The following is an 8,259-nucleotide window of genomic DNA, read 5'->3' on the forward strand; positions in this document are numbered from 1 at the left end:
ATTAACTTGTGTTTACGTCATTGGTATGTTTTGCCTCGCTTTGTTATCAACTTATCGACTTTGTTATCGACTTTAGTACGATAGCATCATTAATGGATAGCTTAATGACAAATTGCATCTAGGATCACTATCGATCCAGCTCGAGGTACTATCACTAGCCTTTATATTTAAAGGCAAGCCTTATAATAACCATTTACAATCATTATGAGCCACTACGCAGACTTTACACACTGTATATAGCAGTTTAGTTGGTAATTTAGTTTTTAAAAGTTACTCGAATTATGTAAACTAAGAACTGTTAAAAGTCATGTTTACCATAGGCTTGCTAACTGGAGGTAAAGGAAAAGTCTCATGAAATTGAGCGAATTCTTTATGAACTTCGTCAGTCTTTTAGGTTTGATTTGGATATAAGTCAGTATTTTCAGTCATAGTTCTAAATAAAGCCAAAGTTAATAAACGACATACATAAGGGCAAATCTTTATTCAATGATTAGTGTAATTAATTAAAAGACAACTTCAGTAGCCATTGCTTGCATAAGTTAAGCATAATCTTCGTTTACAAAATAAGTCAGTTGGGTATTCCTGGACTATGGAGTATTTTTAGGAGTTTGGATAACGATTAAATTAAAATAGTTGAATCGGGTCGCCGGAATGGTCACCCCCGGAAACATCACCCCCCAGGCTAAACGTGACGTCACGAAACCAGACAACCAGCTGGTATAAAATCTATGTCCGCGACCGGAATCGTTCCCCCCAAGGGCTTGACAAGTAATTTATCAAAATCTAGTTGATATGAACTAATTATGTTATTAATTTTAATTCAAACAAGTAGAAACGGAAAGGTCTTCCCCGGCAAGGCATCCCCTATGTACACCCCGGAATCGTCCCCCCCTGAAACGCTACCCCTAGTAGGGCTGGGCTGCTCGGCAGCCTACCTGCTGCCCGTCCTCCTCAGTCCATTGTTCTGAGGGTCGGCCGCTCGTTCATTATTATTGTCGCTTGGACAACAGCTTTTCCACAGAAGAAAATTGCAGACGCTGTGGTGGAATATCAATCAGTAGATTTAGATGTGTATAAACTTCTAAGACAACTAAATAATGCGAGCAAAGATTGACTTTAAAAAATGATTCTTTTATACCGGTACTTAATTCATAACCAACGATAATGCGTAAAGTATACATTTTTTCTGTTGCATTAAATGGTAGTTATACTTATCAACATCAGTAAACTTACCTTACACCCTATGGTAATTGTTAAGCAACACATTTGTTAAAAATTTCTGAATGTATTAAATGTACATTAAATGTACATTTCTGAATGTATTAAAAATGAATCGCATTGCTTTAGGTTTGGCCCCGATTTAATTAATAATTTGAAAATTAGAAACAGATTATTAAATAAGAATAAACATAATGATATCTTTTAGGGGATTAATCCCTTAAACTTATCGAAATAATTAATTGTTAGTAATTACAAATATGTAAATGATACTATTCTAAAGGTTATGCCAAAAAGTACCTTAATTCAGAAACAGCCTAGGCTAGTTTCATATCACTGGAATAGAGTCAAAATATAATGAAAGTATAATCAAAATATCAGAATCACTTTAAATCGAGAAGAGGACTTGCAATCAGTGTTGATATACCAATAAATTAGTTTTGTTATAAGATGTATATGTTTAGAAAACCTTTTTGCTACTGAAGTTTGCAAAATTATGTTTCATAATTACTAAGGGGAAAATATACGTGAGTTCAAATTTTTAATATGTAATCAAAATTTGAAATGTTGAGCTGTAAACTTGTATTACATCGCTTAAACGATAGTAACATTCGTATATACTTCAATTAATGTATCACAAAGTGCCAATTATAATTAAAAATACCCCCGACACAGCAAACCTGCAGACTAAGCGAATTTCCACTTGCCTGATTGGATTTACGCTAAAAAGTCTCTGTAAAAATATCACATTTATTCCCTATTTAAATAACATTAGTTCAATATATATCAATATCAATATCAATTGATATGGGGACGCCACCTAGGTGCGTATTTTAACCCAAATATGAGTGTAGAATGGTGTGAGATGATCTGTGTAGCTTTGTTACTGACTAAGATCAGCTGTTTCATTAGCCAGGACCATTTATTTAAAGCCCAATGATCAGGAACAGCTGGGTCCAGTTTTGAACCATCAAAGTATAACGAGTACTTAGGTTTGCTGCAACAGGGAGGGTAAAAAGGTGTTTTTTTTTGTAAAATGATAATAGTTTAGTATGAAATGAATGCATTTTCCAAATTTGATTAAAATATGTATATAAACAAGCAAACTACAACAGTTTACTTATTCTAAGTATAACATGGAAATTTTAAATTTGCAGATTTTTGGAATTTTCTCCGTAACCATTAGGCGCATAATTAACGCTTCAATATACTAAATTATTTGTTTTTTAAGCTCTACAAAATGGTTTATAAAGAAATTGCTAAATTTTAAGTTTTTAGTGTCAAAAATGGGAAAACCCAATTTTTACCCCATAAAACCCCCCATAAACCCCCGTTCCCTTGGTTCGATCATGCTGGTTCGCGAACTCGTTCGAATAAACGTAGGTTTACACGCTTGTACCAAATTTCATCAAATTTATGAATTTGAACGGATGGTGTTTTTGGCATCTAGGGACCTCAAAACGAAAAAGTAAATCGGTCCCGGGTCCAGGTCTTACCATGAGTACTACGGTAATAGCTCATTCCCTATAGGGGAAATTCGCTAACACAAATTTAGGATTTTGTAACAAAGTTTGGAAGACAGGTACTTAAATTGAGAAATAAATACACACAATGAGTACTAAATCGTCTAATAGGCATATACATTTTAACTATGGAAAGAAAATACAAAAATATAACTGAATAACAATTTAATATTCTACAAAGTGTCAAGGAATTTATACAGTACCGGTACAAACTTCATTTACAATATAATTTAAAACAATAAAATATATCAAAATCAAAATCAAGAGCACAAAAAGAAGAAAAAAGCATAAAGATAAATTTTTTGTGTTACGCACTTTAAATTTGTGTGTTTCGTTTCTTATTTTTATTTCTTTTTATAAATACACATTTTGCTACTGTAGTACCTTTACCTATTTGGTAGTGTTTGGACACCTTCTTATATGGGAAAAGGTTGAAAAATATGTTGATAATAATTCAAATTATCAAATCAAATACTTAGTCATTTTAACTACGTAAAAAAATAATGTAAGTAAATAATTAAATATATTTTTCCTACAGTCACCTGACAAAGTTGGCTTCCTTGTACTGTTTATAGTACAGAAAGCTGCTAATTGCTGCATATTTATACTTTGCCGTACGGTTTATACTTTGCCGTACGGTTTATACTTTGCCGCACATCAGGATTCCAACGAAACAACACAAAACAGCGTGGTTCTATTATGCACGTAATCCGTGTACGCTTGGAAATAGGTTGGCAACACTTTAAAAATAATAATACTATGAACAGCTGATTGACTATTATAACTACGATTTAACCTGCCATTTCGTGTTTATAGTTTCGGTATTTCTGAACTTTCTAGACTTTTCTTTTAAACGTTTTTAAAATATTCCTACGATCTTAACAAACAAGAAAATACCTTTAAAGAATTTTTTTAAGGCGCGGAAACCACTTCAAATTACAAAAACATACGGAACTATATTCTCAAAACGCGGAGCATATTTCTTGCCGAGGTAAAATAGCGGAGTGATACGGACCGCGGGTACTACTTTCTCTAGGGCACCATTTGTGTTGCCAGCTGAACCTAAAAACGTGTTGTATAGTGTTTGAAAGACTAATTATTTATATGCTTTATAATGACTGTAGGAAAAATATAATGTGTAACACGAGTGAAAAAGGCCTTTGCTGCACTCGAGATCATTCCGCACTCGCCTGCGGCTCGTGTGCAGCAAAGTGCCACTTTCACCACTAGTTACACAAATAACTATTCTTAAATTGTTTTTGGCAACAAATAAATCATTAAAAACCTGGTAAACATTAAAGACCAAGAGCACAACAAATAAAGAAAGCAAAAAGAAAAATCATTTGTGTCCTAAATGAAAAATGGCTTTAATACAAAAAATAACGTTTTACTAAGTTGTAGAATATGCCTACGGTTATCTGTAAATATCAACCTATGCTCTTATTTAAGATTTCCTTCTGACTCCTTGCGGGATGTCTCCATTATATGACAGAAAACTGACAGTCTTTAAAACGTTGTTTTTAGGTGTGGTGTTTATGTACCAAATCTTATTGATTTATCTATTGCCGTTTTGAAAATATTAAGCCCATGCGGGACTTTATAAATACACCCTGTATATGTGACCGTGAGCGCGGTAACTCGGGCAACAACGCTGCGAGTTTGATGAGATTTGTTACAAACGTGTAAGCCTAAGTTTATTAGAACGAGTTCGTGAACCAGCATAATCGGACTATGGGAACGGGTGTGTCTGAATTGCGAACACCTCCAAAATGCTGGAGATTGAACATAAGTCGCCAAGATTGCGCACAAATATTCGGAATCGGGGAAAATGGATGAGTCACTGTTTCTTGTAATTTGTGGAAGATTTAATACAATTGTTTTAAATGTAATGTTTTAAGACTTGACTTGGCATGTACAAAAACGCAAAGAGTGGAAAAGTAAACGGATAAGCAAGAATTCATATGGGTGGGTTTCATCGATTTCCACTAGAGTGTGCAATTAATTGTGATATATTATATTTTTAAACGTGACAGAGTTTTTTTTTCATTTCAGGATTCTGAATCAACCACTTTCGCGATTTCGTGATTTTTGTGTTGAAATAAATATAATTTTCTAAGGAAGGGAATGTCAATGCCATGATTTCATTTTTTTAAGTTTAATTTTTTTAGTCTAGCAGCCGACGCTAATAATTTTTAAAGTCGTTTCAGTGCTGTTTTAACTAACAGCTGGTTTCAAACTGTCATTGACGTTTTTATGTTACAAGTAGTTTACTTAAATATTGATCGTCGGTGTTTGCCCGCATACTGTTTCAATTTTAAATGTTGTTTTTTCCTACCGTAACGGATCTTCGTATTCAGGAAATCTGTAGATTTGATTTGAACTATACATCTCTAATACTTCTACCCTTGGGTAAAATCAAGATTTGTCTGAAATCAAATCTGTGTAAGTAGGCCTATAAGTTTATGCCATGAAAGTTATGTCATGTTTGTAGAATGTGTGTAGTCTATATCGATATACCAAAATTTCGAGGGTTATAAAAATGTGAACCGGTGTAGCAGGTCTCTAGAAAACACTGGGGAAAATCCCCTACTATATTTTGAGCTGATTTTATTGTTAGTGCAACTTCAGAGTATACTTTTTACAAATTACATTATCATTTTCAAAATCTGTTTAAAACTCAATGAGGCGTTCTGTTCACAAATTAACCCCTTCCAAATTAATTAAGTACATAGGCTAGATAACACTGATAATTATGAATTATGTTAATGTACGAATTATAGTAAAAAGATGAAACTGACTTTAGTAAATAACTAACTAAATTTTTCCTTGACTATGTTAAACAAACGTATTTGGCTCAGGTATTCTTGGGAGGGATACCTGAAGTGGGGAAGTCTAAGCTATTTTACAAAAAATACTTCCCGCTATAAATACAGTTGTACTCTACGAATTAATAGTCTGCAAATTACAGACGAATTCCATAAATCAATACTCTGAGAATAGTGGATACTATACTTAGGACTATGTTCTCTTGCAAACTTTTAAGTTATACGTATTAATATTCTGCGAACTACAGGTAGATATAAATGTGTAACTTTCAAAACAATGGGCGACCGTTTATGGAATAACTGTACTACTTCAATTTCAATTTAGTTATTTAATATCAGCAGTGTGAAATCATGAAATAAAGTGAATGTGACACTGTTGCTTGCTTCTTTGTCAACGCAAACGTAAACAGTGTGAGCTTTTTCCTGTTTATTGCCGAAGAAACTAACCAATATTTACTTTCTAAATTCTTTTTTACGGGAAAGAGTCCTTCACCAATATCAAATCAGGAATATTCTCAATGCATTTATTTTTACCATAAAATCCAGAGAATTATTTAAATGTATAAAAATTATATACAGCATTTATTGCTCAATGTTTACAATTTAAGAATTAGGAAATGTGAAAATATGTTTGTCAAGTGTGTACTGACTGTATTATGATGTTGAGTGGTTGAAGCATGCTCATATTAATACGAGTTGATTCCTTACTTAATTGTCACTATTACTATAAACATTTTATTTCATTTCCACGTGTTTCAAATACATTTTATACGTCAAAAACTATATGTAATTTATACATCATTTGATGTCAAATACATCATTTGATGTATAAAATTAAGGGGAAATGTCTAGAGAAAGCACAATATCAAAGTGTTAATTTGTATTTATCTTAATATCCACAACGTTTGCGTAATAATACCAAATCCTTCCCATTCTTGCGAGTTCAGTCGAGCGGTGGTAATATGGGACAGTCTCTACCCTTGTGAACAAGAGTTTAGGAAAGATGGGGACAAGGAAAGTTAGGGCCAAATAGGGGTTCGACCGGGGGGGAGGGAGAGATTAGATGAACTAGGCTCTGAAACGACTCTTTTAGAACGAATCGTTATTCTGTTTCAGTTTACAGAGAGCTACAGTAACGGGATTTGACTTCAAAATCATAATTTGAATATTTCCAAACAGTAAACCAGCCATTTTTAACAGTTAATGTTAAAAGTCAGTCAAGTACTAAATTGATCCAGGCCTGATCGCCTAGGTTTGATAGCTTCTTTTTTACGCATTTTGGGTAATTTAAATATACATTATATAAATTACAGAAAATATAAACGCATTCTATGAAACAATATTACTAAATATAATGTAATGACACATTGTTAAGATATGCTGACATAATTAGTTTAAAATTTAAATATTTTTGTGATTGTGTAGGCCTACGATAAACGTTATGAAATAAATTTTATTTTTGTTTGCACATTGCGTCGGATCATGGTGTATTTTGTTACTTTCATGTCGGATGGACATTTTATCTCTGAATTTCTTATCCGCTGTCATTTTTGTTGGAAACGCTTAAGACAATATTTTATGCGGTCTACTCTGGGAAAATTATAGGACTGCATGGTCAAGATTGAATATTTTGACATATATTTTCAACGAGTATTTAGTGAATATTTTTAAGTTGTTCAAATATTTTGACAAGGCTTTGTAAAAATAAAGCGAAATTATGTTACATTATATTACCCGATAGTTAAAGATTTTCTGGCCAAGGGATTCTTGGGGATTAAACTCTTTTTTCTTATATTCACTAAATTGGTGAAAATGGCCCTATGTATTTTTTGAAATATAATTACGTACGTTCGTTACAATTGTTTACAAGGCATTTTATATTTATTATTTTCTTTATAAAAGTTATGAGTAATTTTTTCGTTTGTAACACTTCTAAAATAAAACTTGATATAAACCTACAGATTTTTATATACCTCGTCTGCAAAACGTCGCTTGTTTACAATTTTTGCCAAATTACCCTTTGTTACTTTTCTTTGTTGTACTTAACTTTTGCCTTATGCAACAACATACCTTGCATGTTAGGCTGCCAACTAACTGAATTCATTGTTACTCATGGTTTTGGCATAAACAGTGTTTTAAATGTAGGCCTGCTGTTCGATGTTTTTTCCTTAAAATATCATTGTTAGTGGTTAAATTAATTTGATAGTTTCATCATGAGATCATTAGTTAGATTAACAAGTTATTGTCGATTGACCAAAAATTGATCAAAATGTATTACTTTGTCAAGACTTAGTACTATTGATTCACTCTGATTCGGATTCCTTTGACCCAACTACGAGTTATTCTTGCCCTCGAGTCTGTGACACGAGTTAGTTATGAACCCATTGTACTGGTACTTTGAACCAAAAATACATTTTTTCAAAAACCTGTAGGCCTACCGATAACGAATGTGTAAAATTTATCACTAAATTAATTGTCCTGGAAGTGATTCCAAAACACGTCACTGATTGTAAATAACTTATAACAAGTGCAAATTTGTAGGAAGAACACATTTCTAAAGCGATCGGAATTTTTTTTCAGACGAAATATTATATCATCACATTATTGGTATTTGGTAAGTGACGTTTGCCGTAAAGAATTGAAGAAAATGTGTCCAATATCATACAAATCAGTATTTTGGATAATTTTATATA

The sequence above is a fragment of the Macrosteles quadrilineatus genome, unplaced genomic scaffold (genome assembly GCF_028750875.1).
Source record: "Macrosteles quadrilineatus isolate MER2022 unplaced genomic scaffold, UCM_ALF_1.0 Scaffold_5__1_contigs__length_97177068, whole genome shotgun sequence".
Taxonomy (NCBI): Eukaryota; Metazoa; Arthropoda; class Insecta; order Hemiptera; family Cicadellidae; genus Macrosteles; species Macrosteles quadrilineatus.